General features: G+C 36.5%; 1 long non-coding RNA gene across 1 annotated transcript; it reads left to right on the top strand.

The window, feature by feature from the left end:
* The first annotated feature begins 253 nt into the window (after positions 1 to 253).
* LOC136838344 (uncharacterized) lies at positions 254 to 4264 on the top strand. The gene is made up of 3 exons (XR_010852948.1): positions 254 to 375; positions 1361 to 1448; positions 3843 to 4264. It is a non-coding gene; the product is annotated as an uncharacterized lncRNA (long non-coding RNA).
* The last annotated feature ends 13716 nt before the right edge of the window (positions 4265 to 17980 follow it).

Genomic DNA, 17980 nt, shown 5'->3' with positions numbered 1-17980 from the left:
ACATAATAGGGGTAGTTCGCTAAAAAGGAAGAGTGCCCGGCAACTCTCAATAATAATATAATAATAATAATTTCTGTCGATTTTCTGATTATCGCCTTAAACTTCTTCGGTGGCGAAAGGGCGATGAAGTGGCGTCCCACAAACAGGCAGTTGCAGCGGTCGTTGGCTGTTATCCTCAAGAACAGCTTGTTTCAGTGTTGTTGAGTCTCCAGCTTGGTAAGGCAGGTTTCGTTGATACTAACTCGACTTTCTCGGTCATTTGAGTTTGGTATATCTGCCTTACTGTACTGGAGGATCGTTGATTTCACTTTGGTTTCGTGTATAGTCCTCTGCAGGGATGATTCCTTCTCTGACGGGCGCTTGTACGTTTTCAAAGTAAGGCGTTTCTTATATTTTATAAGTGTTTGTGTTTTCTCGTCAGTATCGTAGCTCTTGCAGGATAGGAGAGTAGTTCTTTTTTAAATTTGCTTTCTTTTGTGATCTTCACTTCAGGCGGTATTTTGTTAAATAGTTTTTGTGCGCAGTGTACAATTGTTCTCTAGCTTGACTCGTAATTTGTTCTATGTTCAAACCGCCTATTTGCTTTATTTTCATGTCTTCTGTTTACAATATTCATTTGAGGTCTAGAGGAGCTTGAGCACTTTCTCTGATAAGTCGTTTTGTGAATAGACTTTGCAAGATTTTAGGCGTGAAGACGTGCTTAAAGGTTTGTTGGGTTGGCGAGTGGATACTATTGCCAGTTTTGCGTTTTATATTTTAGATATTTAGATTGTTGTACTTGAGCTATGACACAGTTGTCATATGAAAGTTTTCCGTTTGCGGGTTTTGTATCCTGAAATATTGGTATTTTCGATTCTTTGTTGCAAATTCCTACAATAACTGTTCAAACTGTTATGTATTGTTGTAGACTACCTTTACATGGTATTTAAGACGTAGTTTCGAAGCTTATATATTATTATAGTTTGAACTAGACTGCTCTTAGTGGCAATTCTATGCACTTTGAACCATACTAGCAAACTCGTGCAGTGCAAAGAATATTTTCATTTTAACTTTATACTGCAATAGAGCAAGTCTTACGGTGCAATAGGGTTTAAAGTTTGAGGATTAGAGGCCTAACTCAATTACCATAGCCTTCCTAATATGGGGTATATTAAGTTGATTTAAAAGTCTTATTGTAGGCGCAAGTGGCAATGAACTTGTAATACTTATCAGTGTTTATAAAGCCTCGCTTGCTGCTCCATGTCTTAGTATTTTAAAACTTATCAGATGGCCCAGTTGATTGTAACCAATAGTCAGCCTTTGGTGCTTTCAACTTGCTAGAACATTTTGGGCTTTAATATATGTAATTTTCTCATTTCAGGTGAGTGTGTCGTTAAATAAGAGTGCCACAATGAGTTATTGAATTGTCTTGGATGTACCGATACCTTATGACTAAGCAGGATTAATGGGTGAGTAAGCATTTTAGTTGAGTGACTTGAGTGACTTGAGCAACCCTCTTAACATTTTTTTAGTTTAGTTTTTTCACAATCAAAACTCGTGAGTTTTCATTTTAAGTTTAGGCTTAGTTGTAATGCATTTGGTTTATTCTTTCAGATTCAAAACCTTAGTTTTGAGAATTTTTTCTTGATATTCCAAATGTTAAAATTTAGAATTTCCTAGCTTTGAACAGTTCAAGAAATTTTAGCATTTGTTTCAGCTTCAGAACTTCAAGTATTTAATTTTTGTGATTATTATAGTTATATATTAGCATCAAAAGTTAGTGTAATGTGTGTGGAAGTTTGTAAGTGTAATGTGTGTGGAAGGTTATTTTTGAAAGTTTGTAGAGTAAATCTAGTAGATTTAAACTTTTTTATATTTCAACTTGTCTTGTGGTATGATCTTGTAATTTCAGCTAGTCTTGTTTTTTAGAAAGTCTGTATTTTGGAACTTTGAATTTTTTTAGCTGACTAATTTTAAAGCACTAGTAATTATTTCAGCAGCTAAAGTGTGAGTTTTGCGTGCGAGTTGAGTTTTGCGTGCGAGTTGAGTTTTGCGTGCGAGTTGAGTTTTGCGTGCGAGTTGAGTTTTGCGTGCGAGTTGAGTTTTTTGCGTCGAGTTGAGTTTTGCGTCTTGAGTTTTGAGTTTTGCGTCTGAGTTGAGTTTTATGGGCGAGTTGAGTTTTATGTCGAGTTTTGCGTAGTTTTATGCGTCTATGCGAGTTGAGTTTTGCGTGCGAGTTGAGTTTTGCGTGCGAGTTGAGTTTTGCGTGCGAGTTGAGTTTTGCGTGCGAGTTGAGTTTTGCGTGCGAGTTGAGTTTTGCGTGCGAGTTGAGTTTTGCGTGCGAGTTGAGTTTTGCGTGCGAGTTGAGTTTTGCGAGTTGAGTTTCGTCGCGAGTTGAGTTTTGGCGTGCGAGAGTTGAGTTTTTGCGTCGCGAGTTGAGTTTGCGTCGCGAGTTGAGTTTTCGCGAGTTGAGTTTTTGAGTTGAGTTTTGCGTGCGAGTTGAGTTTTGCGTGCGAGTTGAGTTTTTCTTTGGTCACTTCCGAAGTCCACCTTTGCCGGGGTGGCGGTGCCGCCTGCCTGGCAAAGGTGGACTTTAATGTTGTGCATGGTGACTGTCACCATGCACAACAGGAAGTTCAAAAACGAGCATGGTGACTTTGTCACCTTGCACAACAGGGATTTCAAACCAACCAACTTTCTTAGGTTAGAACTGCAAGGTTGATGGTTTTTGTGTAGCTAGGACTTAATGGGAAGTTAGAATAGGCTAGAAGAGTGTGAAGAACGTGCTTATTTTATATAGATGGAGGGGTTAGGGTAAAGGTAATAAATGCTAAAGTCTATCTCCTAAGGATGTTGGGAATAGACTGGGGTAAAAAACGCCATAGTCAGACCTGGGGAGACATTTGACAGTGCAAGTTATCAATAGCAGAGGGTATTACAGTACTTGAGCTCTGTTTGGTCATGAGATGTAAGTTTGAATGTATTAGTGGAGCTGAGAATAGGGTAGGGTAACTCTTGACATACTGTTATAATTTAGTTTCATTCCCGCTAGTAAATGGGAACTAGACTGGTAATAGGTGGATCATAATTATTTTCTAAGAGGCCTAGGTCTTGGGATGTTAAAGAATTTTTTTGACACTGATGTGGACTTGTCAGGTATTTTAATAGGCTGGTAACTAGTGGAAATTGTAATTCAAATTTTTGCTGTCTTGTTAACGTTGTTCCGTCAATGCGCTCAACACCACCACCCTCCCCCCTCTTACACTTCAAGCAAAGCTTTCATGTTAGGAAAAACAGTTCAGATTGCATTGCATATTTTCATTAACCCCCACCTTCATCTAACATTCTCCAGCGCAACTTTCCTCCAGCGCCGAAGCTTGCTTCGGGAGCCCCTTTCTTATTCTGAATTCCCCAACTTTTAATTTTTCGGCCCGTGGGGTTGTGCAGTTTCCATTCCCTTAAGACTATATACTGAAGGACGAAGGTTGCCAGATAGTAGTTTTTGCATTGCATGGCACCTTTCATAGTTATGTAGCACCAAAGTTAGATGCGGTTGTTTAAGATTGGTGCCCTATTAAATATCTTAAAGGATGGCACTCTTATCCTGTTGTCTTTTTGGGAGTTTGAAGGAACAATAGTAGTAAGATATAGGAATGTTAATGTGAAAGTTGATGGCAGTTTGAAGAAACAATGAAAGTACATGGGATTGTTAATGGGATAGTTTAATTATACGATATAGTATTATAATAACCTTAGAATAGCTGCTGGGACTAACTGAACAGGCTATTTTCACTTTTAAGATGGTAGGTTATGTCATGGAAACTTTTAGTGTATTCTAAAAATCAAACTTTTATTATGCACAGGCTCTTGGTGTAGCTGCAGCAAACCATAACATCGACACTAATACTAATGGAAAGCAACGCCTTTTCGTTAAGGCTGAATATCATGTGAGGATTCGAAGCGCTCTGAATTCGGTTACCCAGACAACAAGAACTCAACGCTATGTATGTCCTGTGACGGTTCGAAGCGCACTAAATTCGGTTACCCTGTCGACTAGAGCTCTTGTAGACGCTGTGCATACCCTGTGAGGATTCGAAGTATTCTAAATTCGGTTACACAGACAACTAGAACTTAGATGCTGTTCTCTACCTACTATTAAGTCTTTTAATCTGACTTTGGATATGTAATACTATTTACATGTATGAAGACTAATACTATTTACATGTATGAAGACTAATACTATTTACATGTATGAAGACTATCTTAATATATATGTCTGTAAACCTTTGTCCATTTCTTTAACCCCAAAAGTCATTTGATGGGGTAGACTTTTTATTCCTTGAAAGACAAGAATGTCCTATGAAATAAAGGGAATGGTAGTTACTGATTGGTTGGTTATTAACAGAAGTAAGATGGGGAAATTGATATGAGAAAAGACGTAACTGAGATAATGGTTAATTCTGTAGAGATTCTAGTTTATTAACCTCTAATTTTGGTGTTTACTTGCAATAGTCTATGCAAATTTAAACTTCTATTCAGCAAAGTCATATTGTATTTTGATCCCCCTGATGACAGGAATAATTAAGATCACTTCCTTATGATCTGGAGAACGCATTTTGCTGAGAACATTTGTAAAGGTGACTAGTGATAATAGAGATACCGCAGAGAAAAAATATTTTAAAGATCTTTCGGGGTTGAGTCTAGTCCAAATTGCTATGTAAGGGTTATAATTGTAAAAAAAGTTGAGCAGGCAGCAAATTTTCAATAATGATAGTGTAATTTGTCCTGGGAGTGGTTGTTGCTTATGACTATAAGTTTAAAGTTACTGTGACTGTCGATGGTTACTACAACACAGGCTTTAGCGTTGGACTTTTATGTATCTTAAGAAGTGAGGTGATAGAAATGCGGAATTTTTGCATAATGCATTTAATTAGTCGGTGGCCTTGTCTCTGGCTCTAAAGGTTTTGATTGTTAAAATTGCTCAGAGGATTTCGTGAGGATGGGGTTGTGCTTCTGGTCCTTAGTTTTGCCAATCTCTTGGTAATCGTTTTAGAATTGAGAGTAAACTGGGTTCGCTTTAGAATTGAGAGATCCAGGACAAATACTTTAGAAAATCGGTCTTCCTTTTATCCTGGCTATGATCCGCAAACTTCGGATAGCTAAGGTTAGTCACCTAATTCTGGCTTTACATCTGGTTTTTGTTTGTGCTCCGCTACGAAGCATTCTTCAATATTATGTCTATACAAAAAGAAAGGCCAGAAAATATCAAAGCACCTTTTTAGTCTGAGATATTTCCCCCATAGCCGAGTAATGAATAACTAATGCTGATAACTACTACCAATTATTAACCAGCTAACTACTGAGTTATCCGCCAACCGATTACAGAGTTATTACCACGTGAAAACGTCCTAAAATACTTATGCCTCTTTCCTTACTGATTCCTTACTGATTCGCCCAAGTGATTGGTGTCAATTTGCAGGGTTGTGATATTTCGTCGCCCGAACTATATATAATGAATAGTCGCCCAAATGATACTGATGCCCAAAATGATGAAGCGAAAGAACACGGTTTTCGTCCTTTCCAAACGAATTTTATTATCATTCATGATGTGTAAACATCCAATTAATTGCGTCCGAAAAAAGGTCACATTATGGTGGACGATAATGAAATCACAGGAGTAGTCACAGAAAGTCATAATTTTATGGCAAAAAAGTTGTGGTAAAAATCGGAACAAATTATATTGCCCAAGCTTTTTGTATATTTTTTTCTGAATGTTCTGATGTGTAAAACAAATACAAAGAATTGAGTAAAATACGATTACATCCCAGATAATCATGAAGCAAAAAAACATTGCAATGATGTACTTGATAAATATTGCAAATGAAAGCTGATTCCTTGCGAGGCACCAAAACCAATGATAATGAAATAGAAAACATTTATTTTTGTGGATGAAACCTTTATAAGTACGTCAGGAATAAAGCCACATGTACTGAAAGTATCGGTAAAGTATATTGTCATGAGTGTCATTTTCATTATTTCAGGGATGTATGTACACAGCAAATGTAAGACGGGCAAACACTGTTCCCATAAGCGTTCCACTAAAGATGATTGACCGACCGAGTATGAAAATGCCAAGAACGATGCGACTGTCTGGTAACACTACTTCCAGAAGCGAGAGGAAATATCAATTAGCTGGAAGTGCCCGACGGGCATGCCCGACGGACACTTCCAAATGTTTATATTTTCTATTATATGATATATATATATATATATATATATATATAAATCGTTCTATTATCCATAAATCGGTTATATATAAATAACGGTTATATATATACAGTGTTGCCCATCGAAAAGATAAATATATAGTGTGGACGGGGCTTAATATAAATGTCCACTATATATACTATATAAATATATAAACACTGTTTCCATAACCGTTCCACTACACTGACCGACCGAGTACGGAGCCAGAACGATGCGATTGTCTGGTAACACTGCTTCAGAAGCGAGAGAAAATATAAACAGCTGGAAGTGCCCGACGGGCATGCCCGCTAGTGTGGACAGGACCTAAGCTACAGTTACTTATTGTTCCTTACTTGACCTAGACAGCAGAGAGGATTAGAGTTTCCAGGTGGCCGAGTATGGACAGCAATTATAGGCTTAAAAGGTCACTGCACTTTGTAAACTATTTTCTGTAGATAAAAACCCTTACTGCTGTCCGTTGCTGAATTATAAACTTAAGTGACGACAGATAGATCCGCATGACCCTGCCTTTAGGTTGAATATAGATTCGTGTGTACTTCCATGCTTCTAGGAATTTAACACCATTAGCTATGTATATGTATATATAAATGTATATTAGTCAATATTGTAACAATACAGATAGCTGTTTACACGAGAGGCAGAAAGTCAAGTATTTCTACTAGAATAGGTCTAGCTTTGTACTGAAAGATGATTGTGGGAGTCACTTGTCAAGTGTTTGTCAATGCCCAAGATATACCATTCTCTCCTTAGCTAAGATGTTAAGATGATTATTATTATTATTATTATTATTATTATTATTATTATTATTATTATTATTATTATAAGTGTTTTGAAGTTAAAATACACACACACATATATTTTATATATATATATATATATATATATATATATATATATATATATATATATATATATATATATATATATATATATATATATATATATATATAATATATAGTCAGCAATAAGACCTTCCCATGGGGCAAAAAAAAAAATTTTGAAAATTCGAGAACAAGTCAGTCAGTCCCAAATGGGCTAATCCGGTTAAATATTTTCACATATGTAGTGCCATAATATATATACAATGTTATGTAAGTCATGTATTGCCAGTTAATAACTGATTTAGAATATTTTTTTTTATTACTTTAATTGGTTATGACTCTTAAATTATGATTAACTTGATTGTTTTTGTTTGATTACCTGACATCTTTCCCAGCCAAAATTGTGAATTTTTCCCTGTGACTTTATTACCGGTCACCACAAATTAATGTGACTTTTTTACTGTGACTTTTTATCCTAGCCAAAATTGCGACTTTTTCTGTGACTTTATCACCGGCCACCGTATAGCCAAGTGAAGGGTAAACTATTGAAAATTTCGCCTAAGTGAATACAGAAGGACATATAGAAGTTAGTAGAAGTGAATTTACAGAAGGACCTTTTAGTATATAAACAGATTACAAAGGTAAGGAAATGTGTTATATACAGTATATTTGTGTGTGTGCGCGTATGATGGTAATGTGACTGGGGAGGGATTTGGGGTTATTTATATTTACAATGCTTAGTTACCTAGGGGGTGGCTAATTATGTACATTATATTTACATAATATAATTACATTGAGTAACTACATGATTACATTAGTTTTACATTTTGTTTCTTGTTCTTATGGGCCTAATAAATGTACTGATTTCTTCTGAAGTATTTGGTTGGGGATTGATATGGGAGTGACCTTGACCTTGTGTATACAACGTAAAACGTCGCACAATGGTCTGGAAATAAATACATCTGTACGTTGTTACTGACTCATCACAATGAAAAGCTGGAAATTTTTTTAATATACTGCGGCCTGCAATCCATTTCGCCCACATGCCCACGAGAACGCGCGCGCACTCAACCACACGCACACATATATAGGCTACATATATACATACATTGGTTAATAATGTGTTGAACATATCGAAATGAACTATAATTATCGATAGCCACGTAGAGTGTAGAGGACTGAAGACTACGAGGAAAATGACAGCAGGTGTCCAGGGAATAGTGAACCAGATTAGGAATGGGGAGCTCCTTCCTTGTGGCCAAAAACAACCTTTATAATGCCACCTGGAATTTGGGTGTGCCGACTCACAAGACCTTTAGTTTACAAGTGAAAGGTGCTTTTACTCTAATACCCACTCGACAACATCTACAAGGCAGCACTCCTTCTCTAACTGCATGTAAAACAATTAACCAGGTATGTCTGAAATCAAATTTATCCAGCTGTTAGTGGCTCTTTTAATTTACCTTTATATCTCATTGAAATGAGTTATGAGCTACAAATAAGTCAAACCTTACAATAGTTTGCTCTCCCAACTTCACGCCACTGGACACCTGATGCTAGCTGCCTCCCACAGACTTCACCCCTGCTGAATTACCCAACGATGTCCCCTTGTCCAGAAGTTATCGAGAAACTATGCCCGAGTCCTACTTGAAGCATTCCCACACTGCTACGCTGAAGATTCACATATCCAGCTACTCACTTCTACTCGCTGATGTCCTATTAGCCTCCCAGCACTCCCACCTTTAACGTACTTCTCTGCTGTTGGGGAACCTCAAGTGACAACGGTTCCACTGACACCCTACTGCAAAAACTTGGCTCTAAGATCCTCACATCTTGTCCACGGGCCAAAGGTAATGTGATTGGAAGTTGTTTGTCGGCCCCTTTAACTATCCTACCTGTGTTTATATACTTGTTCTCCCAAATACCCGTAACCATATTCCTGTCCCTCTCTCCTTCAGGGAGCCCTGTGATTTTGATTGTGGTGGAATTGTGACCAATAGTGACTTGTTTTAGTTTCATTCGTGTATTTGTGTACTGCCTTTAGATTTCAATTATTACGTAAACAGTGCTTAGCTACTTAGCCTACATGAACTCATTTTCATTATCCTCAAGTCCATTCGTATGTGTTTCAACTCTCCTGTTCTTGCAGGTCCGTGATTTCGAGTCCTTGTTGCCGAAAAACCGTTTTTCATCGGTTCTGAATCCCTAAGTAGATAGACCATGGCAACTGCCATAATTCGTGTGTCCACCAAAGGCTTTAGTGAAGATAGTCGCTGTTTTGGAAGAGTGACAATAACACCCATTCAGACATGTTCTGTCATGCAAGTTGCTTTGTGTGTGAGCAATAATTCTCGATTTAGACCTTCATAATAATGATAAATGGTATAATTATTAATGCTTCTAATATCGTTATCATTACCGAAATTCTCTCTAACATAAGACCTTTTCAGTTTGTCCTGCACTTCTAAGGCATAGATCTTGAAGTAGTACCTTTATGGATGTCTGAACATTTATTATATTTCGTTAACATGAATTTCTTTTCTTATTTATAGTCCAGTTGTAACAAGAATTTTTCCTCACGGTCATGGTCAAGCCTGGGGTGAAAGCCTGTGCAAGAATAGTGTTCTAGCTATCGGACACCAAACCATACTGCTCCCGCTGAGAAAAAGAAAATACACTCTCTTTTCTCCTTCCCATCTTGAATGCAAGACTCTCTTGCATGAAGCTGTCGAGAATTATATTCAAAATCTGCAGGTGTTTAATCCTGGCCTTCAAACTGCATGATCCTGTAGCTGCTGATATTTATTTAAAAAATCCTTTCATATTTTTTTGTGGGAAATGGAATGTCATGATATTTGTATAAATACAGCTGGCAAGGATAATGTATTGTAGTCTTCAGACAAACAAATATTGTGGTCAGTCCCTACAAAACATGCACCGTTTTTATATAAGCCACCCTTCTTAGCTCCTCATATGAAGGGCAGTCTTTGTATGCATCAACGATTCGTCTTCCATAGTTTTCATTTAGCTTTTCCAAACCTTTATTGAATTTTTCTTTGTAAAATAATAACACACTCATTGTACTACAAAAATCAGCGAATTTGTAGAGGACAAACTCGAAAACAATTAATGTGCCCGTGCATTACTTGAATAATAATATGATTTTGATCTTTATTATTGCCGTCGTCGTTATAATTACGGAGTATTTCCCTCGTTTGGTAATAATCTTATTTTATCTGACTAGTAACGACAGTGGCACAATCTACAGCAACATTTGGAAAAATAATGTTTTATTCATCTTACCACTTATTACATTGAGAGAAATGGATGAAAATAAAAGATTCTGTATTTAATATGTGGCTTTCTTTGTACATAATTTCCCAGGACAAAATGATTTCCGAAAATTATGAAATGATGCAAATGGATGACTCCGGTACAGGAGAACATCTATTTTCAGATTCTTAAAGCTTTCGATGTTGAGGGTGGCGTGATGACTCCTCCAGGCTCCCCTCCCCCCCCCCTCCCCCCCCTCCCTCTCTCTCTCTCTCTTTCTCTCTCTCTCTCTCTCTCATTGGCATCTACTCTGTATGCAAATTGAGATTGATTGTGTGATTTCTCTGTCAATTTGGCCCCCATAAAAAATCTCGGGCAAATTAAGTTATTGCTGTAACATAATCAAATAATAGATATCAGTGAAGGAAATTATTTTGCCAGAGCGCGACGAACGGCTGCGGAAAGGGAGGAAGCACGGAAGTGGCTCCAAATTTTTGCTCTTTACAAAGTGACTTCTATCAGGTGAGGGTTTTGAACATTGATTACCGAGATCTCCAAGAAAAGAATATTCTTTCGGGGGCATGATTATGCAAGGAAGCTCTGCTGCAAGAAGACGACGTCTTCAATTGCTCCGTGCATGGTTGCTCCCTTTGTAGTTTAATTACACAATGATTTTATTCATTTCTCTTTCCTTTGGACAGGGACACTTTTCTGAGGAAAACTGTGATCATGACGAAAAACGACATGATCACGAAATGGAGGAACCAGGTTTGCCTATTACAAGTGGGATTTAAAGTTGCTACCTACTTCTTCTGTATTCCCCATTCTCTCTTTGCTAATCCTGCTCTTCCCTCTTGGTTGAATGATTTGGACTGCCGATTCCTATTTATTGCACCCACCCTCTTTGCACACTTTTACAATATCATAAATACATACATACATACACATATACACATATACACACATATATATATATGTATATATAAATATATTATATATATATATATATATATATATATATATATATATATATATATATATATATATATATATATATACACTAGCTGACCAACCTGGCACTGCCCAGAAGAACTTTGAAGAACTCGGAAAAATTTTCCTTTATCCCCTTTGAATTGTTTTGTCGTGTGTATACTGCCATTGAAAATACTTTTCTTTCCTTTGATTAATAATTCTGTCTTGAATTCATTACTTTAATTAAACACGATATATACATGTTTAAATATATCCTGGCACTTATCTGATTAAATGGTGAAAGGAGAGAGAAAGAAAGAAAGAGAGAGAGAGAGGAAAAAGTGATTGACTTGCAGTGGCAAACATTCTCAGGTTTCTTCTACTGTGACTTGGTGTTTAACTCATTCATAAAGGGAATTTATAAATGAAAAAGAGAAAGAGATTGCAAGCATGAATTTACTTGCAATAGTTAAAAACCTCATAGATAAATTATGCTCCAGAGTGTTTGAGTGATGCCTTGAGAGAGAGAGAGCAAGAGAGAAAGAGAGAGAATGTTTAGAGGTAGTATGGTGAAGCTGGTGTGCACGGGGTGTCATTGCCTAACTACACGATAATTAATTTCAGACCTCATTTAAACTGACTTTGTAAGTAATACGTCACTGTAACCTCACGAAGCAGTCGCTATAGTGAATTCAAAGGTAGAAACGAAGAAGAAACGAACGAATTAATGAGGAAATTCGCATTTGAACGATAAAAAAAGGAAATATCATACATGTTAACGTCGGTCTTAGCCAGCAGCTACTTCAGATACAGTGTCCGTTGGCTATATAAATATTAAATTATTATCACAATTGTAATTTTATACACCGTAAAAAGAGCTGCAACTGTTTTCGGTTTCCTGTATGTGTTAATGAAGCATTTTAGTTTCCTTTGACGTTTCTGAGGGAAAGTGTAGGCCAAAGTCTGAATGGTCTAATATAGAAATTGTCGATAAATGGTGATTTTATAGTGGAAGAAGTACTTAGATATGACGATGGTAATTCCTCGAGGTACTTAAGTATTTGCATTTTATTGGCAAAGTATAATTCAGATACGTTTGGCTTAAGATGAACGCTAAAAAAAATGTGGTATTTTTGTCGCGAGTAATTTTGTGACGGGTTAGTTTCATAACAGAAGCATTTAGTCTGCTAATACGCATGTGTGAATGGTGATGGATTCGTTTCGTCTCGTCGATGAATTATTTCTTGATCTCCAACGTTGTGCCCATAACTACGAAGTTTTTTCTGTGAATTAAGTAGTTAGATATGATGCTGGCAATACCACAGGGTACTTAAGAATTTGTATTTTATTGGCAAAGTATGATTAAGATAAGTTGGCTTAAAATGAACACTGGAAAAAAGGTTATAATTTCGTCGCGAGTAATTTTTTGATGAGGGGTTAGGTCTATCGCAGAAGCATTTGGTCTGTTACTTTTTTCGGTGGTGAGGATTTAAATCAATATAGGTTTTAAATGTTGATTTTATTGAGGTAATAAACAATTATATTAATAATTCTCATACATTATGATGAAATTTCACGTAAATTCTGGTAAAAAATTTACGTTTTAGGGGATTTGGATTTACTACATAAATTAAACATACGTCTGGCAGCACCGGAAAAAAAGCTGGAGTGTCAGGTGAAGAATGTAAATAAACCCAGAAAACTGAAGGAAAAGGTAGTGTAAAAACGAAAATTTCATTTGTTTTGTCTGTGTTTATATGCCTGTCAAGGGGTAGGGATTTGAGTTTGAGTTATAAACCTTTCTGGGGTGACATAGAGGCCATGAGCAAAATTTTGTCTGGGTCTGTCAAGCGGTTCGGATTTGTATAGTGGACAAACAAATATAAAAACCTTCACACACACATATAATATATGTATGTATGTATGTATGTATGTATGTATCACATATACATGGGAGTATGCGTGTTTGTGAGCAGAATTTCGATAATCAGGTTTAGCAGATCTACGTCAATACAACGGCAACACTTGCAATGACCTCTTCACTTTTCGTTTCTTTGATACTTTTGGATAACTTTCACTGAAAATATTTTATCCAAATTCGGGAAGTCGTAGTATATGTAAGGTTGTATGTTTATATGTATGTATGCAACTGTTTACACAGATTTGCCGTTTATGTATGTATGCATGTGTGTATATAAGAGCTTGAACAATTTTATGAAAACAAATTACCTACCATTTTTTCATTGTATATTGGCCGTTATACTTACGTACGTCTCGTGAGTTTGACCAGTATACTTCACATATATCAGAAAAAAAGTCTTAATCTTCCATATCTCAGCTTGATAGGCAGTAGTTTATATATGACCTAAAAGAAATGTTATCCCTTGCGATAGTGTGGGTTAGTTGGTGACTGACCACTCTTGACCTAGGATCAAATTCCATTTATGTATGTATGTATGTATGTATGTATATATGACACACATGTATGTATGTATGTATGTATATATGTATGTATGTATGTACACACACACATATACACACACATATATATATATATATATATATATATATATATATATATATATATATATATATATATATAGCATATGAGTGTGTGTGTGTGTGCGTGCGCTGTAAATTTAAGAGCTCGCTGACGAGGCAAAAATTTATCAGACATTTATATTAACACACTTGTCAGTTTATGATCGACGAGGTATCTACTTAAACATATCCTTTTCTTATACAGGTATGCAATACTAATCGCCCGTAAATGATAACGTTATAACTCTGTAAATGACCGCGCATAAAATCCAAAGTCGCCACCCACGTTCATTAGATTCTATTATCTGTACCAACATCATTAAAGAGTAACAAATTGTTTGCTTAGGAGAATTATAGAGGGGTGAGAGACTTCACGTCCAATGAGCTTCCCGCACGCTAATCCTTAAACTAATATGGGCGGCTCACACACGCCCAATAAGGGAAAGGTCACGTTATTGACTTGGCTCATGTAGCACACTGTGCATATTGCTTTGGGGATAAAGTAGTCGGTTTTCCAGGATAGTGTATAGAGACTTATCTATTTATTTTCAGGGGCTGTTATAGCGTCAGTGGGTGCTGCTACTCTTGCGGAATAATTAATTATTTTTATCAAAATAAAGACCTTGAATACTATACCTCCTATGAGGAAGAGGTGTAGGTATTATGGTGATCTTTGATATCAACCATCTCTCTCTCTCTCTCTCTCTCTTCGTTGGACTGCTGGCACTCTGCAGGGCCCGCGTTCGAACCTCCGGCCGGCCAATGAAGAATTAGAGGAGTTTATTTCTGGTGATAGAAATTCATTTCTCGGTATAATGTGGTTCGGATTCCACAATAAGCTGTAGGTCCCGTTGCTAGGTAACCAGTTGGTTCTTAGCCACATAAAATAAGTCTAATCCTTCGGGCCAGCCCTAGGAGAGCTGTTAATCAGCTCAGTGGTCTGGTTAAACTAAGGTATACTTAGCTTAACTCTCTCTCTCTCCCTTACCTACAATGCCTGGATAGATAAATCAGATGAATATTCTCGAAGAAACTTTCCACTTTTCCTTCATATTTGTATGTCACAGTATTTCAACGACAAGCCTCCTGCAGTAGATCGTTACATTTGACTTTACAATTAATTAGACTTTCTGGGTTGCCCAACAGATAGCATGATCTGTTATCCCTTTTGTCATAAAGGATCGCTCTAGATTGCTGAGGCATCGGTTAGGAGGTCTACACCGGCAATTTCGAGCGTTAATTTCGAGAATAGTTGTATCTTTAACTGGCCATGAATTACAGCTTCTTCAGTAGGCTACTCTTTCGAGTGGACATTCTTGGTTTATCATAAAATGTTTGAAATGGCAAGTTTGCATAAATCTATCTCTTCTGCTTTGAGCAGAACTTCTCAGTCCCAGAGGTCCTTTCTTCCTCACACCGTTGGACTGTGGAACAGACTTCCAAAGGTTGTCGTGCAATTGCAACTTCAGAAGTTCAAGCGAAGTTGCAATGCATTACTACCCTAATACTATTCTCCTTGCATTTTAATACATTTTTATCTATTTATTAATTTATTTTTTTTTTTAATGAGGGAGATCTCTTCTTTCTGCATTTTCCTTTACTTCCTCTTATCTCTTCCTAATGAACACCATATTCTTTGGAAACTTAAATTTCAAGTCAGTGGTCCCTTTTGTGGGATTGTTCCATATGAATAGGTTTCATCTACTGAACAATAATAATAATGGATACAGTGCTCTGAACTTTACTATTATCTCCTTTTCATGTGTAAGATATATCACCCGCTCCGAATTTTGATACCGTACCTGTTTGATAACATTATGAAGGTTGATGTGGTAAAGATGAATCTTCATTCTCTAGGATCTAATATAATATAATCATAGAGGAATTTACACAAACACACATGTATATATATATATATATATATATATATATATATATATATATATATATATATATATATATATATATATATACATACATGCTTACAGTCTGTCTTAACATCTCTGCCCAAACCGTTTACTTTTTAATGGAGTTCAATGATAGACTACTATTGTCATCGTGATCAGGGACTATTTTTACTTCGGAATTCTTTCTGACATTGGTTTACCTTTATAATTTACTGTGTTTAAGATAAGATAAAGACATTTTGAACATTTCTTCCTGTACTTATTGCATAAGCTAATAACGTAGTGGGTCACGCAAGACTTCCTTATTTACAGCTTTTGTTAGCCAACCCTCCCTCCCACACACACACACACACATTATATATATATATATATATATATATATATATATATATATATATATATATAATAAATATATATATATATATATATATATATATATATATATATATATATATATATATATATATATATATATATATATATATATATATATATATATCACGTACACCTGACAAAGGTAGGTAATCGCTACCACTCTAAATCTGTCGCTAGAAAGTACTATGTTTTATGTGTCCTACGGGTGGAAGAATGCGAATAAAAATCCGGCGAGACAGAAAGGGCAGACGACTGTTTGGACCATTGTTTATTTTTCGTACTCTCGTTGACATACAAAGAGCATTTTTATGCCTCATCGAACGTACTGCACAGAGACAGTCGATGACTGCGATCTAGTCCCATTTACCCTGGTATGCCGTTCCAAGTGTCCTTGCTGGGCAGGTAGTCTCTGGTTGGAGGGAGGTAGGGGAGGGGCGGGGAAGGAGATTATTGGGTTGGTAGGGGAGGGACCCTTCTCCTACCTCCAGCCTTGTTTTCATTATTGCCCATTTTACTATTTCATTCGTCCATCTCTGTCCCTCAACTCTCCCATCGTTAGTTATTCACATACATATTCGTAGACTTAGCATTGGCTTCTCTCCCTCCCCCTCGATGAAGAATTCATTCATTTGTTCATCATGGTCACGCTTCGCGATCGGACCCTCCAGTCGCGATTCTTCAGGATAAATTCATTATTCATAGTATGGCAGAAGGACATTCATCAATGCGTAATAAAAGATTCCCGGTGTTTGTCGCTGACACCAGCTTTGTGATCCAGTAATCGTTTTGGTTCATTTATTTAGACGCCTTTTTCTGTGTCGGCTTTAATTATTCTGCCTGTGCGCCGACGTGGTAGGAGTAGAAATGCCTAATTGTAATTGTTATGTGATTCGTATTTCCCTTTTGAAATGGTGTTCGGGGAGGTCATACTTGGGGGTTAATGTTGAGCTATGTGATGATGTTTTGACGCGTCGTATTGGGAATGGATTCATAATTACGTGAGTTTCTCTGAAGGCTCTGAGTGATAATGGAGATATCCTTTGTGATGCCATTTTTTAAGAATTACTTTGATTAAATAATGACAATGCGGATCGTTGGAGACCCACAAGTATGTATGCACGTGTATGTCTTACAGTAAAAAATTTGTTTTCACGCGTCGTATTGGGAATGGATTCATAATTACGTGAGTTTCTCTGAAGGCCCTGAGTGATAATGGAGATATCCTTTGTGATGCCATTTTTTAAAAATTACTTTGATTAAATAATGACAATGCTGATCATTGGAGACCCACAAGTTCGTAAGTATGTATGTATGCACGTATGTCTTACAGCAAGAAATTAATTCAATAACTTCAAGCTTTTCATGCAAGCAATTTCTGTAATAGTTTTCCCTTGAACACGGCAGATAAGAAGGAACTATTCTTCAGGCGTCAAGGGGAAGTATGCTCGATGAAAATTGCCGAATTTTAATTCAAGACCATTTCCTCGATTCCTGAATTTGAATGAACCGAGATGGAACTCAGGAAGACGTCATGCTCAGCAGCTTAGGAGTTTCTAAGGACAACTCACAAAAGACTATCTAATGAAAAGGAAAGCTTATCGAGGAGTGAAAATTCACAGTTTCGGAAACTACCATGGAAAACTACTGAATTCAAACACAAATGAATAAGCTACCATTATTATTATTATTATTATTATTATTATTATTATTATTATTATTATTATTATTATTATTATTATTATTATTATTATTATTCTTGGAACTTTACTGACCAGGCTTCATATCTGAAGGTGTTATCCAGAAACTTATCTGTGCTTCTGAAGTCTTGTATTTATGACTTGGTAA

The sequence above is a fragment of the Macrobrachium rosenbergii genome, chromosome 4, assembly GCF_040412425.1.
Source record: "Macrobrachium rosenbergii isolate ZJJX-2024 chromosome 4, ASM4041242v1, whole genome shotgun sequence".
In the NCBI taxonomy this organism is placed as follows: Eukaryota; Metazoa; Arthropoda; class Malacostraca; order Decapoda; family Palaemonidae; genus Macrobrachium; species Macrobrachium rosenbergii.
This window is presented reverse-complemented; position numbering and strand designations above follow the sequence as displayed.